Genomic DNA, 19,089 nt, shown 5'->3' with positions numbered 1-19,089 from the left:
CGGGTCGATGTGGGACTGCGGCCATTTGGCAGGGCGCCACCTGCCGGTGGAAGGGGGGGATACGGCCGGGTCAGGGAGCTGATCTGCCCGGGTGAGCGCTGGTGGTGAGGGGGGATGGAGCCGGGACAGGGAGCTGCCCCTCCCCGTGAGCATTAGGCTGCAGAGGTGTCCCGGGGAGCCATTTGGGGCCTGGCGAGGCCCCTCTGGCCTGGGTTGCTGGGGGATGTGGTGCCTCTCTTGGCGTGGGGGCGCTGGGCCCCGTGTGGGGTGAGGAGGGTGAGGTGTTGCTCACCYCTCTCCCTGCTCCTGGGGGCGGCGTGTGGCGCTTCCCGCAGCGGTCGTGAAGCCTGGGAGGCGACTGGTCCCCTGTGCGGAAGCAGTGTTGGTCCCAGCAGCCTCCTGAGCTCATCGGGGCTGCAGGTACATGGGTAGGGAGAGGGGTAAATAAAGGCAAGGTACTGAGGGGGTGTTCAGGCCTTTAGAGACTTGTCCAGGCTTTTAACTCCTGTCTGCCAAATTAAAATATTTGGTGAGTGAATGAGTTATTTAAACCCACTGATAGTCCCTGAGATTTGCCTTTGCCACCACTGGTGGCTGTAGCTGTATCCCATGATATGCTGAATTATTACAGCAGTTTTCATTCAGAGTTTATGAATATAACAGAAGTTTACACTGCCCTTAAAAATCTAGACAGTGTTACTTTCCAAGTGTTTGCATTGTAACTATGCAGAGTGGTTTTTCAGATGGACAAAAGTCAGCACACTCTTAGGAAAGGTGTGTGTGGATTCTTCTTCTAAGTGCTTGATATGTGTTTTAATGGAAGGTAACATACACAGCTGAGGGTTTTGTCACGGCTTTGAACTATAGAGATAAATTTAACATGCTCAAATCACGCTCAAAGTGTTTACAATCATGTGGGGATTATTAAAAGTACTTATATAGTTGGGAGAGGGAGTAGGAATTTAATTCGTCTGCATGGAATGCTATGTTTATATGACTTGCAGCTCTACTCAGACCCAGGATACTCCAGAAGGTTTTGATGCCCAGCATCTGCTTTGTACTTTTATAAAACCTTTTAAATGTTTACATAGGCATGCCTACATCTGTGCCTGTGTTTGAAGTTGACTGATTAGTCCATGAGAACTGGGTAACTCTGCTGTCCAGACAGAAATGGGACAGCTAACAATAGCATTGTTGGGAACAGGGTGGCTCAGCTCTATGAATGTGCTGATAAATCTCCAAATAAAAACAGTAGTTTGCATTTTTAAAAGAGAGATTTCTCTCCCATAATAGTTTATTTTGAAACTAAGTACATGCTTTTCTTGCTCTTGGAACATACTGCATTATATGCTGATGGCTGCACATTAAGTAATTTTATTTTACTGAATTATTAGTATATGTGCATGTACAAGTGAATACTGAGTGTTATGAAACACAGTGTTACAAAACATATGCAAGGATTGTACCAAATGCAGAGAAGATGGAGCTGGTCATTGTAATGATTGTAATAATCAGAAGTTATTTTAAAAGATTTCTTCATAACATAAGTTCTTCCTTCTTTAAATAAATATCTTTCTTAAGTATTATGTTTGTTTGTATGCTTTGAAACTATTATCACTAACCAGCAACATGGAGATGGTATAGCAAGCCTTCATAAGCAGTGAACGTTGTTAAATACCATATTTATGCTTGGGTAACAGGATTGCATATATGTGTGTTTGCCAGACACAATTAGGAAATGATTGCTTGTTTATGATGATGTACTTGTCATATACCTCATGGTCATGAGGAGCAAAYGGGCTTGAGCTTTTCTTTGGCTATAATTCACTGAAATGCAAGTATTAGGAATCTGGCCATGATGACCACTTTGCTTCTGAGCAGCCAGCAGAGTTATCATACAAACTAAGGAAGACATTCCCTTTGCTCATCAGTGTCTGAGCAAGCTGCTGGAGGTTATTCCGTTTTACCATGATGGGGTCTGTTTTGCCTGTCAGTAAACACACATCGCTGAGGTCAGTGTTGGTTATTCACTGTGAGCCCTTTCCCCAGAAAAGGGAACGGGCAGATGCCTATGCTGTCTTTGGAGGCTAATGCAAGGAATTTACTAAAATGGAATTTAGGACTGATTGAAATTAGCTTTCCCATTACTTATGTGTATTAATGTGTTTTATGTTGGTGTGATGAAAATGCAGTTTTCTATATTTTTAGAAAGTGAGTGCAAGAGGATGTAGTGGTGCAGATGCATGACTGAAATTGTGTTACTTCATATAAAGTTTTTTTATTAACAAAAAGCTTTTATTAAAAACTGGGAGTGGGAGAAGAAGTTAGAAAAACATGATTGCATGCCTCAGACAAGAGGGAAATTAGTAATATAATTTGCTTTTTATTGGAAGCAAAAGGAAAGGGAAGTATGTCTTCCTTAAAGATTAATAAGGAAGCAGTTTTGAAACATACCTACATTTCCTTGTTTTTGCTGTAAGATATGCTTTTTACAACATAGCAGTAAATTGTGCAACTGAGCAGGTAAGCTCAGTTCTTCCAAAACTTGTTAAATGCTGAAGCTCATGAAAGATGCTGATCTGACATGCCAGTAACCTTCATTTCCATACCCACAGCACTCCTCTAGCAGCAGGATAAGTCTCTTTGGGACTTTCCTGCCAGCTTTTGCAATCAAGACCTGGAGGTGAGGACAGCCTGTTCCACATGCTTATGCATTTGTTAACACCTTCGTTATGATCAACAGCGAAAGGGCTGACTGTCTAGTGAATGGCACTATTCATTGATTTGCTGAATTATGCTTTTGTATTATGCAGTTCTAGTCATGTTTAGAGACTTCAGCTGCATAATTGCATAGACAGGCAGGCTAAGAATGGCTTCTTTGAGTGGAAGGGGATGAATTTGGCCTTAAAGGGTCCATCTCTTCCAGTTCTGTTCTCCAGTTTTTGGTTTTTTTTTTTAATCACCTTGAATGCAATGAGATGTGGGTGTATCTTCATATGGCCAGATAGGGTTGGGTGATTTGCAGAGACAGCAGTCAGACTCGAGACAGTAGAAAAGCAGTCAAAGCCATAGATGTTTGGACATTTGAAAAATGTCTTATAGTTCTGATTTACCTTATTGTACTTTTCTGACTAGATCAGGTCTTTATTTTAGTATTTTTCTTCGTGTAGTATCTGCTTATCAGTTGAGTACTTCTACCTGTTCTTTCTCTGTTGCATCCTCTCTGTTACTCTTTTTTTTTGATTTTTAACTTGTCCCCTCATAGGTAAGTGCCCACATCTCATTCTTTCGAATTGCAACTTTAACATGACATTTTCAGTTATTACATCAGTTAATTTAAGTATGGTTTATATGCAGTCCCTTATTCTTCACCCATCTAATCTATTTTGACTGTTAGATTTTTGGAAAATGGATAATTTTTTTATAGGTCATTACTACTTCTTTACAAAATGTGGTCAGTTAGGCATTCTTTGGGTTATCCTAGAAGTTTTGCCAGAACACATTATTATTTATGAAGTTATATATTAATCTTCTGTGTAGGTATATTGCTTACTAATTGGGCTTATCATAGACTGCTTACAGGCCCTCAGTGCTACTTTCTGTAATTCTGTTGCTATTCCAGATAACCTAAATATACCTAAAATTTAATATATTTGGATATTAAATTTTTGCCAGATGTTCAGTCAAAGAAAGGGGAGATTTGGGATCTTTGAGAAGCCATTTAGCCTGTAAAATGATTTTGTTCTACCATGGTCTAAGCATGTCTGCATTCCTGTCAATTATGAGTCAAACAACTTGTCTGTTTATTTGAGAAATGAAGCTTCTAAAATGCTAGAATGTTGACAGCCCTAAGGGAAACTTAAAACACACAGGCTGGCTATGAAAAGAAAAGGAAAAATTTGTGTCACTGTTTTAAACAATAGACTTCTTTCATGTGGAGGATCTAGATATCTGTTAATTACCAACTAGCTTGAGGGTTTTGGGATCTGGCCCAATATGCTGAACTCTTAACCATTCACTAGCTGACATATCCTTCTAGGTCTGACTTTGGAGACTGGTAATGTAATGGATTTCATCTTTAAGGATTGCCTATGTAGTGGGAAAATTTTCCATTTTAGCTATATTTCTGTCTTAGAGTTGCAGTATTGTTTGCCAGCAGAGATGCCGGACAAGTGTATGAACACAGCAAGAAAGGACTGGTTTAAATGTTACATAATGTTGGACTAAATCAAACAATATGAGTTGTCTTTGCTGTGCCACAGACTGCCCCCCCCCCCCAATACATTGATCAAGATATATGGCCTAAAACTCCGTGTCCTCTAACTTTGGGTAACCCAGATGAATTAACAAAGTCCTGAAAGCCTGTGAATACAGTTATGCTTTAAGGGACCTGACATCTCTGGAAACCAGGCAGTAGATGTATATGAAAGGAACTCAAAATAAATGGATGCTTTGAAAACTACGGCTTCAAATTCTTTATCTTTGTTTCTCTGTCTGGATAGAACTATATATTTATCTGAAGTAAAATTTCATGGTTATGTTCTGAAGTAAAAAAACTGTGTTCTGACCTTTTTGATGAGCTTTGTGTGCAGGCTTTGCATGCTGATTAAAGTATGTGCACAAAATATTTTCATTAAATAGGTAGCAGTCAAAAAAACTTCCAAGCAGTTTTCAAGATAGAGTGAGTTTGTGGTGTTCCCACTCTAGGAGATGTATGGTAGGGTGCCCTACAACCTTCTTGTTTTGCCTTTTTTTTTTCTTTTTAATCAAAGTATACTATAAGTTGTAAACTTTCCTTGTGATGCCAGCTGATATAAGGCTGATAGGTTAGTTCTGATCTTGGTACTAGCTGTATGAATGCAAAATAGTGAGTACTTTTATAGAGCCTGACATAGAATTGGACTGGACATAACAAAATCCATCAAAAAGAATCATGTGGCAAAAAGTTGAAATAATTATTGTATATAAATGATAACCATTTTCAAGTAAAACTGGAAGCTGTAAGTTTTCAAATGCACTAAAAGGAGTTTGACCATGACCAGAGTAAATGCATGTCACGGTGCAGATCAGTGTAGAGACTCAGTATTGGGATTCTTAAAAAGAACATTGCTGCACTAAATAGTCCTTAGTCCCAGTCTCTTGTGGGAAAACTAATTTAGCTGAATAAAAACTTCTTTAGTTGACCATTTTTGCTGATCCATTTCACTGTGCTGAGTTGCGTTGGCCTAACTTACTAGTGGTAGAGGCATGGAAACTGGCAGTAAGGTGTGGAGAAAGGAAAAGCAAGGATGGGAAGCAGTGTTCTCCCTTTGGTTTGGTGCCTTTCTTTGTTAATAAGCATTATTGAGAAAGGCCGAGGAGGCCGCAGTCCACTGAACATTTTAAATTGGTACTGCCAAAGAAAGAAACAGTTTTGTTCTCCCTGTGTTTCTCATCCCTCTCCTGTTCATTTGTGTGATCACTCAGGGATCAGGGAACTGATTTGGGTTTAAAAAAAGCTTATTTGGCTCGGCTAATTTTATCTTGATAACTTCCTCAATCTAAATTGTTGTGCAGCCACATGATGTTTCTGCTTCTTCAGGGGAATTGGGGGTGGCCTAGGGGCAAAAATTAGCATCTGGAGATAGATGGATTGCTCTTTAATGTTATTAGCAGTGTCATTTATCACAGCATTTGTGTGACAACTGCTTTAGTACGTGCAAAGTGCTGGTGTGTGCAGAGCAGTTATTGTAGCCAGGCTGTTGTCGATGGGTCTTCTAGGCACTAGGATAGTTTTGCTGTGCCTTGGACTGACTGCATTCAAAGTTGTACTAGACCCAAAAGCCATCCTGTTTTATATAGATAAGGCTTATTTTGAGGGTGACTGAATTTAACTTCATGATTATTTTTTGTTGTAAAATTCTGATTGACTAGAACCAAGGAAGCTGTGTTTGAAGATGTGTGGGATATCCTTTCTACAGCACTGAATAAGCAAGTGAGCTCTGGGTCCAAACCTTGGCAGCCCTTTCTCATGTGAAATGTCCTTCAGGCTTCCATCAGTGTGCTGCTTGTCTGAACTTAAGTGACTCCAGTGTATGAATTTGGCACTCCATTCACAGAAGAGGATATATGTGCTATTTATTACAAAATAATACCAAAACCAATTTAGATTTTTTAAGATGTGAGTCCTCACGCAAAGCTTCAGTAAGATTGAATGCTGCAAGATAAATGGATTTTGTGGGTATCTGCGAAAAAGTGTCCACCAAATACTGCTGGTTAGGCTAGCTTAGTGTGCAGATACAGTACTTGGCAAGCTTGTAAGGAACCAATGAAGTGAATTGTGGTTTGGTGATATTAAATTTAAAGTAAAGGATTATTTTTAACAAGGATTTATTCTGTTAACTAATTCATAGAAGGTGCTACAAACACTTGCATTAGCAGATCAAGAGTTGCTGCAGCTGGGGATGGGAATAAGAAAGAAGGGACAGGATCTTTTAAAACTGTTTTTACTACCAAAATTGAAATATTGCAGAATTGTCCCTCTTGCTTCCCCTCAAAAGTGCTCGTGGGTGGATTGATTTTTTTCCCCCTGTTATTTTAGTATTTTAGCCTAGATTGTCCATTTTAGAAATGACTGGTAACATTAATTCCAGTAATTTAGAACAACTTAAATCTCTCCATAGTTCCTCTCGCTTTCCCCCAAAGTTGCATTTTAGGAGCTTGTGAGAGGTTTGTGTGTGTGTTTTTTTCCCCAGCTAGTGATTTTTCCGTTGGATCAGTAGGCTGACCTGACTCGCTCTGCAGTTGCGTGGTCGTAGCTGGTGCAAGGGAGGTGATGGCAGAGGGGGCAAGACTTCCTTCCCTTTTTGGCAGCAATGGGCTCTTAGATCAACTCAAACCAACTGTGAAAACGGACCTGTAGACTCTTCTACAGCATGAGTTAACCCCCCCCCCCCAATACCTCAGGGATGCTCGTGTCTTGTTTTTCCTGTTCCAAGGGACTATCGTTAAGATGAAAGAAAATGCTGAGCCAGTAGGTATGGTAAAATAAAATAGAAGTGCTTCCCCCATGTGTGACTGAGAAACAGCACCGCCTCACTGGACTTTGACGTGTTAGAGCAGTTGTGTGACAATTGCTGGATTGACTGATGTTCGCTGAAGACCTCTCGTCAGTCCAGCACAAAGGCACGTGCCTTTGTGGGCAAAGAGACGTGTACATGGCCAAAGGGACACGTACAAATTTATCGCAGCAAGCAATACAGTTCACTTGCTCTTAAGTGCTGGAAAGAAGTTGTGCGTGACTCTTACATAAGAGATGACTGAATATAGAGATGAAAATGTGGGAAGAAAGTTCACTTCCAGCAGCTCCAGTGTTCCTAGCAACGTGTAACATTTTGCCCTTTGTTTTGCTGCCTTGTCATGTGTTGGCAGTGAGGCATGGTTGTATCAGCTTCCTCTCCTGACCTGTTGCTTTGTCATCGTGTACTTTCATTTCCTACCCTTCAGTGTCAGGCAAGCAGCTGTCTTTCATTTCTTCTGCAAGTAAGCAAAAGGTTACCAATTCAAGGCAGTTATTAACTGGTGATTGCTTTTGGATAGCGGGGAAGCTGTTCAGCAATCTCTGATTTACTTAATGTTACAAATAAGGTACAAAATTGAACTTCATAGGTTGAGGGCAGGATTGGGGGGTGGTTGTAGTCATCTGTTAAGGTAAATAGATGCTGCATATCACAAAATCTCTGGGAAGATTCTGTGGATCATTGTTTTTTTTTTTGTTTTTTTGTTTTTTTTTTTTGACAAATTGGTTGGTGTAACATAGCAAATTAGCCAGGTAAGGCTGAAGCTCATGAATGCAGGTTTATTACACAGAAATTGTGTTGGCCTTTGTTCATATTTATCATCACCCCATTAATAGATCTTGTCTCCTTTTATATTACATTTTGTATTTAGATCTGTAACTGCCTGAGACATCTGTACTCTGTTGCAAGCATTAAACGCAGCCCTGGGCAAAATATGAAAGTAGAAGACAAAGTGCTTTTGGTCAAAGACGCTGAGGTTGGAATGAACTCTGAGGTCAATTAACTTGGCAGTCTTTAGGATATGTTCTGTTTTGAAAAGGTTTTCCCTTCAAAAAATCAACATTAATGTAAGGAGATACATGCTCCTGTGATCTGTGTTCCCCCCTCACTTGCCAGGGACAGGAGAAGAGCAGAGTGCTGCCAGAGGGTTTCCCAAGACATCCTCATGCTATTCTAGTTTGTTGGGAGGCAGCTAAATGCTAAGCAAACATGCAGAGAGATTTTGCTGATTGTTTTTTCCTCTCCATCCTATAAACTGAGTATCTCATCATCACAGTTCATAAGGTCATGGGAGAAGATGGCTGGAGAACTATGTGACTTTCCCATCCTTGAGGATGGAAACACGAGGGACTAAGCAGATCTTCAGTTCCACATGATGCACTGGTACATCACCGGTGCACTTCTCATGTAGCTTACAAGAGAGTCTCTCAAAGTGGGGAGAAAAAGCCACGTGTTCTCACACTCCCTATCTAGAATGTGCAGAGCTGAATATTAAAAGATAGCTTAAGCAAAGTAAGAATCCCATCTTGGTTTAGAAGTGGTTCAAGGACAGCTGCCAATATATAGGAATGAGTATAAATTTAAAAATTTTTTTTAAAGCTGATTAAAGAAAACTCCACAGATTTTCTTTAGGATCTTTTTAGTGTAAATTTAATAAGGAGAAATTCTAAAAATATCGAGAACAAAAAAGAACAGTGACACATGTCTACTGGCGGCACTGAAGTTGTCAACAGTGATGCTGAAAAGGCAGAACTGTTGTTATGTACATCTGTTCTGTAGTGAAAATAAAGCTGGATATTATAAATAATCATGTAACAATGAACAAATCCTTCATATTACATCAGTAAATAAAAACTTAGAGAACACTTCTGAAAATTCCTGTTTCAAATTTATGGAGATTGAGGCATTATTATTATTTTTAATGCCTGATGTAAAGCTATCAAAAAAACTTGTGAACTGAGATGTAACAAATGCCATTCAACATGGTTAATGGAAAACAGGTATTATAAAAAGTCTAATACATCAGTTAGATTAAGAGTTTGATCTAGTCTCACTCAAAAAACCTGACTCCTGAAAATGTTATACTCAGTGAAGAATCATTGAATTAAGATACTGAGTTGTACATTCAGATGTTTTCTGTTTGTTTGGAGAAAGGGAGGAAAAAAACAAACCCAAACCCACATTTGGAATAAAATGCAAAATCCTTCCTGACAGTTTTATCTAGGCCATGCAGAGTAGAGAAATGACAAATGATGGCACACTGTCATGCATTTGATTGAATTAAAAAGCATATTAGCTGACTCTTTTGAAAGATGGGCTCAAACCTTTGGGAAGTTAATCAGCATGAAAAAAGGCTGGATGTACCTTAGGGATGAGAAATAGTATCCTAGAAGACAGTAATGCAAGGTATCCAGGATCATGGGCAACAAACCCTTGAGCAGCACTCCCTATCCAGAGCAGCAGCCAAGAGATAATAGTAATTGAATATGCCCTCAACTTTCATTATTGCTGACCTCACTTCTGGAATATGATCAGGTTCGATGGATGCACTTCAAGACATATTTTTAAATTGAAGTGGGTACTGATGATAGCTGTTGGAAAAACATATCTATGCACTTACTGTAGACAGTGATAAGAAGTAAATTCTAAGTTTGTTGAAGTGACTCGGTCATGTACCTACCTATAAATGGACAAGATGGAGAGACTTCAAGGAGCATACATTTGCAAATACAGAAAGAAGTGCAGTGACAGGAAGATGAAAGTAAAAAACATGTGGACTTCCATAAAAGAAAAAGTATTTAAAGTGTTGTTTACTAACTATTGGACTAGCTTATTGAGGGACTTTGTAGATTCTCCAGCACTTGAAATTAATAAGTCTAGATTCAAGACCTTTTAAAAAGTTGCTCTTGTTCAAGAAGCTGGTAAGCTATAATTATCAGGCAATAATTCATGCTTTTTGAGAACCAGAATAGATCTCTAAATTTTGAAATGCTTTGTTGTTAATAAATATATTCATTTCTTGTTTTGAGAAGAGGGAAAAATCTATCTGATTTCAAACTTCTTTTTTCCAGATAAGGTTTTATTCATAAGTATATAGGGAGCATTAAACCTTTTTGCAATTTTGAGAGAAAAACCAGTTCTGTGGAAATTGTCACAGATTTTCATCGCATATTAGTTTGAAAGTTCCTAGCTGTGTTGTCAGCATATATATATATCTTAGTAGAGAAATGTAGAAGTAGGTAGTGTGGTTGTTGGGTTAAACAATGAAGTATTAAATAGCTTACGTTTACCTCTTTAGTTACTTAGCTAATAGGCAGCTGATTGGATACAATTCTTTGTGTGCTGAAGTCTCAATGGAAGTTCTTGTGAAAGTAATTTCGTCTAGTGACGACAGCTTGTAGAGGCTGTCTTGCTGTATCATGGACAGTTAAACTGGTACGTCTCTCACTCGCTGACCTTCTCATGGGGCTCTGCCTGCTCTCGGAAAATAAGCAGTTTCTTTTCATTGGTACTTGGATGGAAATTCCAAAATTGGCAATAATGCAGGACAGTTTGATGTCCCTAGGATCACTGCGTTTTTTAAAGAAGTGGTTTGGGGACTTTTCTGTCACAATCCCACTATCAAGCCTACAGCTCCAAGTCCTTGGGCTTGGGAAGCTCTGCTCAATTTAGTAGATAGGAAATTTTGTCTCCTTATGACATTGGGCTTGGGCACGGCACTGGAGAAAGTCATATGAGAGAGAGGGAGAACTGAAGTCCTGAATGGATATTTGAATTAGATAAAGTGTTCTGCAGGTATTGAAAATCAGATAGCTTTTGACTGTGATATAAGTACTATTTCTTTGGAAAAATATTGGCTAACTTCTCGTGTCTGGGCTGATAGAGTTTGAGACCCCCTTTTCAATTGATTGGATATACCTTATTCACTTTCAGTGCTAATCATGACTGTTTTTATTTATATTGGACAGTAGCAGTGTTTTACCCTTCAAAAGTATAGATTTTGATAGCAGGAAAATTTATTTTTTGAATGCACACTGCAAAAAACACATGTGGGAGGACAAAAATTGTAAGGAGGAAAGCTGTAGAAGGAAAACAACTATATAAACTACCATTATCAAGAGAAAACTGTCGTTTCTTGGACTGTTTCCAGAGGGTGTAGCAATGCTTGTGAGTATAGAGCTGTATGCTGCAGAAGGAAAAAGCTGTCAGATTTCATTGAGAGACATGCCGAGGAGTGATGTTTGCCAAAGAGATTTCCATCACCGTGTTTGAGCTGATGATATATTGATCCTATATATTTAGAGATTGCCATTTCTGTCATGTGGCGAGTTGTTTCTTCCAGGTGTTGAAAGTCATGGGCTGTTCAGGGATCCTCACAGTCAGAGGCTACCCAGGAGCATAGTTGGATCAAAGCCCACCTAGGTGCCTTGGCTCTTCTTCCTCCACAATGGAGCTTGTGCTGAAGACAGGCTCGCTGCTGCGCGTTGGTTCTCGTTCAGGACAGGCTTCGCRCCCCAAGGAGTGCCAGTCTGCGATGTGCCTGCCGCCTTTAGGGAATTCGAGGAATAGCCCTGGCTTATTCATTACAAATAAAGGAACTCAACGCTTTATCGGACACTTTGTGGTTGTGTGTGTCTGACGTGGTAGTTAATCTGTGACGTCTGTTGTTGGTCAGTGTAGGTGGGGGAAACAGTGGATGGCTTTTTAGTAGGGTGGGAATATGGATAGCTCAATTTCCCCAGTGGGGAGTGACAGTGTCCCTTTCCCAAAGTGTTGAACTTCACAGAACACCGTACAGGTTAATTAGCTTAGTATAGTAAACTTTTGGCTACGTAGCTTTCTAGAGAAGCAGAGGAGGGCTCCGTCTTGGGCCTGGAAGAGTATTTTTCTGTGACTAAAGCCTATGGTAGAGGATTAATGACAACAGGTTTCATTCATCACATAAGAGAAAGGATGATCCCACTGCAGTCATATTATGGCCTTACTGTGGGACAAAAAGTGCAAGCATCCAGTGTTGCATGACACTGTGTCTATCACATGAAGGCAAATGTATTTACAATCTGGCCAGGGATGAACATACTTGTTTACCAAAACAAGGACTCCAGAGTATTTCCAAAGAAGATGTCTCAGCGTGCATCATGAGCTAGACAAAGTGTTCTCAAGGTTCCCTACCCTGATCTCATGTTTTAAACTAATATTATTGCAGGACAGTAACTACGAGAGAACAAAAATATGAGAAGATCTGAGTTCTCTTTCTCCAGGGAAACAGACTGCCAGAATTTCCTTGTGTGACTTTGGGCAAGTCAGTTTAGAGCAATGCTTGTTTAAAAATAGCAGCTGTTTTTTTGCAAATTATAGTAATGCTTAGGTTTCATTATTTAACACTGGAAAAACCTGCAATTCCTCATCTGAAAGCAGCCATTTACACTCTTTCAGCTTAATATTATTGGTTTTGGTTCAGCCTTTCTCTTTCAGGAGGGCATTTGACTTCCATGAGACCAGACTTGGAAGCTTGTTCTGTCTGTGGGTCTGGTTTTGGGGGTCATGCATCACAGAAGCTATAAGATGATTATCCCCCTTGGCAAGAAAAGGGAGATGTTAGCAAGCTGCCTATTTGTCTAATGTTTGTTTGGTTTCCATCACTATAATGTCAAAGCACCTTATAATTTAATGCATTCATTTTCCCATGGGGAGACTAAGTGGCTTTTCCAAGCTCACGTAAAAATGTGTGAAGCAACTGGAAACTCCTGGTTTCTTTGTTCTGAGCCCATTCCTTAATCAGGGCAACATCCTACCTCTGTATCAGACTTTCCTGATAGGGTTTGTTCTTTTATCTGAGGCAATCCCTTGAAAAATAAAACAGTTCTGTGGGTAAATTCTGGCCTTTGCTGCCCTGAAAAAGTAACTAACTGGAATGCAGTAAATCAGCGTCTTGATGCAGATCTAGAGAGAAGAGCTGTCTTGGAGCTCTTGGGTTGCTCAGGCTTAAGAATAAGCCGCAGTCTGAAGCAATCTGCTGTATCGAAGTACTGCAGATATGATTTCAAATTTTCCCAAGACCAGCAATAGTTATTCCTTTTTGATCTTTAAAGTTAATGGGCGTGGAGCCATTTGTAGCTAATGAGCATGACTATTTTGGATGAAACTTCAGGAGATCTCTAATGTGCTAATTGCCAAGAAGCTGGGAGAGTAGAGTGATCCTTCTCCTGGTATGTATTTCTTTTTATACTCAGCATGTGGGGTCAGCTGTACTTGGAGATGGGATTTGATGGAGCTTTGGCCTGATCCAGAGTGACAGTTCTTATCTACCGCCATTCTCTAACAATACATTTGAGAGGGCGCATCTTTGTGTGTTTTTTTGCTTGCTGCTAATTCAATTTCCTCATATTAAAATGGGTATCATAGCCAGTGCTCCACAGGAGTGTTTAACGTTGGTTTTAAATTAAGCTTAATTTTGTTTGTTTGCCAGTCATCTTAAGGAAAATCTGATGACAAATGCTTTAGACTTCTATAGGAGTGGTCTAAAAGAGGAAAAACCTTAATCCAGTGTTCTCTGTTTTCCAAAACTGTCTTTTCTCAAAAACAGAGCCACGCGTTATGTGTAAAGAAACTATCATCTTCAAAAGTAAGTTGCTCTGTGCAATATTTTCAGTGCACCTCACCATTAGAGTAGGATGAATATGCACTGACACAGCTTTTAGCTCTGAGTGCTGCTGGGAAGTTTGAAGTTCTGGTTAGTTCGGCTCCATTGCCACGTGAAGTTGTAAGGAACGGCTGTCATCTGCTTGCGCGTGTGAGCATGTTGCAAGGAGATGTCTTAACTTGCAGGACCCCATGATGTCTTACTAACTTGTGGCTAATGTTAAGAAAATTGTTTGCTGAAATTATGTAGAAACTGATGATTAAATTTGGTATTTGGAAGAGGACTGAACAGTATTAATAGTGTTTGACTATTTCAGAAATGGGAGATGGCAGGTAAATGTTTTTATGCACATGAAGGAATTTTGAAATCTAATGAAGAAAGATGCTACGAGTGATGCAAGGGCTATCTTCCAACATACTGCACAGTCGGGGCTTTTTCTCTATGTATAACTTTTTTTTTTTTGTTTCTGTAAATGATTTTTTTTTAATGTGTTGTAATACATAATATAAGATTGGGCCTCTCATGGTACACTGGTGATGAAAGGTTAAATTTTAGATCTTCAGCTAAGCTCTTTCTCTGATTTCTTCTGAAGTGAGTTCTTTTTCACATTTTAAAATCTACAAATAAAACAAACATTGCTTTTTTTTTTTTTTTTTTTTTTTAAGTACATAGCCCTGAAGTGGTCCAACATACAGAGCTGGGATAGAAGCAGTTTGGAGAAGTTCTTAATTCTGTTTTATGCTGGGACACAGTACATATAAAATATGTTAATTGTATTCATTAAATTACTTTTTAGAGCAGATACGATGTTTACATCTGTATTTTGTTTTTCAGCTGCTGGGCTTTAGTAATCTACTTAGGGGCTAAATTCTTGTTTGGGGTGAGGATGTGCAAGGAATAGGATACATTTAAGCTGTCTTTTTCTACTTAGAAAAAAGAATGGAGCTAATGGATGTCTGTAAGATGTATAAAATTTTAAATGTGCTGGCCCCTACATACAGTATTTCATATGCACAATATTTCATATTTCTGGTAGAGAGGCCARTGTTGGTGCCTGAGTGCTGGGGTAAAGTATATGTGGATAATATGTTCAGGAAAAACTCCTGAGCAGGTTGTGAGAGWTTGTGCAGGTCTTWAAAAAAAAAAAAAAAAAAAAAAAAAAAAAAAAGCAAATGCTTATGTTGGCATTGAATAAAGAAGCAAAACGCAGTATGTGCTGAAGCTCACTAGAGGGAGCTAGGAGGAAGAAGAGGGGGAAAACGTGCTGAAGACAATTTTTCATGTTTAAGGATAGCATATACAAAGCCTCCATTTAAATCCTATTGCTTGCTTTAGCCCAAATACCGCTACAGGTCAGCTGTCGCTTCTGATTGCTCACCGTTGCCCGCTGCTTCAGATGGGACATCTCAACTTTATGGTCTTAAGCCAGAAGCACTGCTGGTTTGCAGATGGGTGTGGGAGAAAAGGTAGCTAGGGAAAAATAGCTGCTTTTGCACAGCTAGTATAGTATCCCTTTTCACCTTATTCGAGCTTGCATGAGCGGCCAAATGTTAACTTGTCTTTCGGGGCAGCTATCTGTTTTGTGGGCTCGGTGTACAGCAGTCACTTCCGAGCTTTTCTCCCTCCAAGGCTGTAGGGGAGAGAGCGGGTGTCTGTGTGTGTGTGTGTGTGTGTGTGTGCGTGTGTGTGTGATTAATTTGGAAGGGCCACATCACTCTTACAAGGGAGCTGAGAAAAATGAAGCTCTGAAAGCTTATAATATACAAGCATGACATTACTATAAAAACCTCTCCTCCTATTTTACGCGATTTTTAAATGGACCCACTTTTTATACTGCTTTGTCGTAAAGCTAAATGCCTTGAGTTAGTGTAGCAGCTTTACAAGGGAGATAAACAACAGAAGTAAAGTGTTTTTAGTTCCCCTCCACACCCACCTGCTAAACTGTAATTCTGATATCTTGGGATCTGTAAAAGTAGGAAGAAATCCTATGGGTGGGTTTTCTTTTGGTTTTAGCTTTTTTTTTTTTCTTTTGGGGGGGATCTTTTTAGTATTCTGAAGTTTCTCCTCTTGATATCCAATATTACACAACTAAACCTGCTGCTGCGTTGAATTGACTTTTGATTGCCTGGGGCCTTGGCACCGAGCGATTTTGGGGGAAGGCAGGCATTTTTTTGTGGCTGTTATTACGTGAGACCGCTCAGGGCTCTGGGATGCCAGAAGTAGCCTTGGAGGAGGTAGGCAGCCTGCAAGTGGGTGATTAAATGAGCAGAATTTATATATACGCGTTACATGTTTATTACTTGCCTCCCTAAGTTATTACTACCACGCTCATCATTTGAGCTCTGTGGTTTCTCTTTTCCATTGTAGAGAATAAATAGAAAGGGTAGGAATAATGGGCTGTTTTTTTCCCCCCCTTTGGTCCTTTCTAGATGGCATGATTTTAAGTTAAGAAAGCAAGGGCAAACATTTCTCCAAAGTGCTCTAACCATGCTTTAGCCTGAGGCCTGTGTTGACTTTAAAGGAGAAAGTATAATGGCATTTAAAGATGTGGAGGCTGGAGCCCTTTAGCAACATACAGAGATTTTTTTTTTTCAGTGTACTCAGAGTCTAAAGAGTTGTTGACTACTCGCAATTAGGTCGTTCCACGTTTGAGATGGCTACAAATTCCAAACCGAAGAAAACATAATTTCTTTTGAAATATTTAATAACCTCTTGGCAACAAAAAAAATAACAGGTAAGAGCACTGAGTACTTACCACTTAATTTATATGGGGTGGTTCAGGGCCTTTTCCTGGCACCTGGGAATTGATTGCGTGGAAGATGAAACGGCATGTTGGGAAAGGAGAGGAAAAGTCTCCCCTGCCCGTTCCGGCGCTCTCCCATGAATTGTGTCTCCTGTCCGCAGCACGAGGCTGGTGGCAGGCAGGTTTCTTGCTGTCCCTGTGTGTCAAGGGCTACCGTTAAGGTTACGGAGCATTTCCTCAGGGAGAAGACTGCCRGAGTGGAAGCGTAAATTGAGCGCATGTGAACACAGCGTGCTCCTCCGAGCCGTGAAAACGGGCAGATTGAGTCCGAAATGGAGGAAAACGGCTTTCCAGGTAATGATCTTAGGTTTACAGAGTGTTCTTACTCACAACGGGCTATGAATACTGCTGTGAGTGGGGTGAAAACAGCTTTTTCTGCTGTTATTCAAGCAACTGCTGGGCAGTGCACAGCAGCACTGAACGTTGTCTTGTAGCGGCAACAGAGGGGTGTCTTTTCACCTGTTGAAGCGTTGATGGGTGTACTACAGAAAGGTTATAATTTCCCTAGGGAGAGTTCAGCTAGAGGAAAAACAGGAGTTAATTCTCTTGAAAATCAAAATACGCAGAGGAAATCGATGACATAACAGACTTAGATGTCTGTGCTGTTTTGGGAAAAGCCAGTACCTTCAGTAGGAGCCCCAGGGCAGTTATTTTTATCGTCCGACTTGGTGTCTGCTCGAAGGCTGCGGCACCCCGTTAAACCACGCTCAGCATCAGGAGGAGCATAAGGTACCGCGGTGCAGATGGGTCCCCCTCGAGTTTGCAGCCCAGCCATGGGGTGGGGGCGAGCCGGGCACTGCGGGGGCGATGGCCCGGATCGGAACAGCGTGACCCACGTGCCCTCTGCGGCCGGCGGCCAACAGGACCGTTCCTGAAGGCTGCTCATCCCAAGCTGAGCTGGTGTCCACGACGCCCCTCGTGGGGCTTTCCTCCCTCTGTAGGCCACTGACGGGGCAACCTGAGTTACTTACCTGCAAGAGACGTCCTGCTGGGGACAGCTGAAGCAAAGTGAGGTGAATCCAGCCTTTGAGTCCATGTTGGAGGGATGTTTCAGTATCAGTTTGGAGCCCAAAATGCCGCTTGTGCCCCTCATTGCAGCGCTGCTGGGTGCAAAGCACCAGCCCAGGTTTTCCAGGGCTGCTATAGAAGCTGGTTTTCAGGACAACCCAAAAATATAGGGATGAGTTGTCCTGATGATCTGTTATGTAAAGCATAAGCACAAATCACAACGTGCTTCACAAAGAGCACGAGCCTGCTGATCTGAGGACAGCTCGGTGCCTCCTGCGCGGGTGCAGAAGTATGCAGCGAGGGCAAAGGAGCAGGGACCGCGTTGGTGCTGCTGTGCCCAAAAAAGAACAAGCGCTGACTGAAGCCAGGCGCGTTGCTGGTTCTTGACTCTTCCAAGTGACACTCTTTCAAGACTCCTGCGCGTCTTGCCTTGGTTAGGAAGTAGTGCTGCTAGTGAGGGGCGTTAGCTCTTTAAAAGGTTGATGTTTCGGCTGCCTCCCTCAGAAATGAGGTTAGAAACACTTCTCCGAGGCATCGTACTTCTCTGTTGCCTCTGCCGTAGGGCTGTGAATAGCTGCCCCAGGTGAGCCCTGAATTAAGATYTGCCGGGGCTGTGGAAGGTAATGCTGATACGCAGTGCAGGCAGAGATTAGCTTTCTCACACAAATGTCTTCATATACAGAATGATTTTTAATAATGTGAAACTTTGGCTGGACTTGACACTAAGAAAGAGGGGGCAGAAGGTGAAATCTCGCCCTGAGCTGGTGATTTCAACATAAATATACATGCAGTTCTCATCTGCGCTGAGGCTCGACAGAGGTCTGTGTGAGGATGGTATTTAAAACCCTGCACTGCTTGCAGTGGCCGGGAAAGCAGTTTCTTTTCTCTCTTCTTGATGCATGTGGGGGAAAGCCACTAGCAATTCCCTTTGCATAGATGTGGCACTTGCTGGGAAATAGCTGCTGAGAGAGAAAAGTRGAGCATTAAAAATTCCCTTAATTGCATTTTGCTTTGTGTGCTTGCTAATAGCTGGTGTTACTTGTTGTTTCAGAATATTTTTATTGCATGATTCCCCCCCCCGTCACATTACCATTTCAAAAATTACAGTAGGCTAACACATTTCTTCAGTGGAGTTTAAATTTTGCTCAGTGTATTGCAATTTTTTTTTCTTTTCTGAAAAAACGTGTTCTGATCTTTACGTTGTAATTTATAGTCAGGCTGGAAACAGCAGGGACTCGGGTTTCTCCGGGCAGGACTCCTTCTGCTGAAAGAGCTCATGCGTTAGCATGCTGATTATATTATTCTCTTGGAAGAGCAGAGCGTAGGTCGCCTCCCTTATTTGCACGCTGGGCAGGAGGGCACGGTGAATAACCGAGTCGCGGCAGTGGCGGGGCGCGAGGGCGGCACGGTGCCCGCCTCGCGCTGCGGGCCGGGAGGGCGATGGAAACCCGCGGCAGCGCTGCCAGGTCGTCGCACTTCTCGCCCTCGCCGAGGCTGCGGGCGGAGCTGCGGCTCGTCGCGGCGCTGGACACGCGTGCCGCCGCGACGGCGAGCACGCGCCGGGGGGGACACGAGGC

At 41.4% G+C, this 19,089-nt stretch overlaps 1 protein-coding gene across 6 annotated transcripts in view; it reads left to right on the top strand.

Annotated features, from left to right (window-relative positions):
- Positions 1-19: 19 nt before the first annotated feature.
- The window catches only part of CAB39L (calcium binding protein 39 like), a 64,683-nt gene continuing 45,613 nt past the window's right edge, over positions 20-19,089 (top strand). The window contains exons 1-3 of one of the 6 annotated variants that reach the window (XM_026075370.1): positions 108-420; positions 16,338-16,435; positions 16,686-16,798. The gene's annotated coding sequence lies outside the window, so the exon portion shown is untranslated. The other 5 variants (XM_026075371.1, XM_026075377.1, XM_026075376.1 and 2 more) reach the window with 5 other exon arrangements.

Source organism: Apteryx rowi, unplaced genomic scaffold (assembly GCF_003343035.1).
Source record: "Apteryx rowi isolate R43461 unplaced genomic scaffold, aptRow1 scaffold_402, whole genome shotgun sequence".
NCBI lineage: Eukaryota > Metazoa > Chordata > Aves > Apterygiformes > Apterygidae > Apteryx > Apteryx rowi.
Note: the sequence above shows the minus strand (reverse complement) of the source record. Positions and strands in the feature narration are given on the sequence as shown.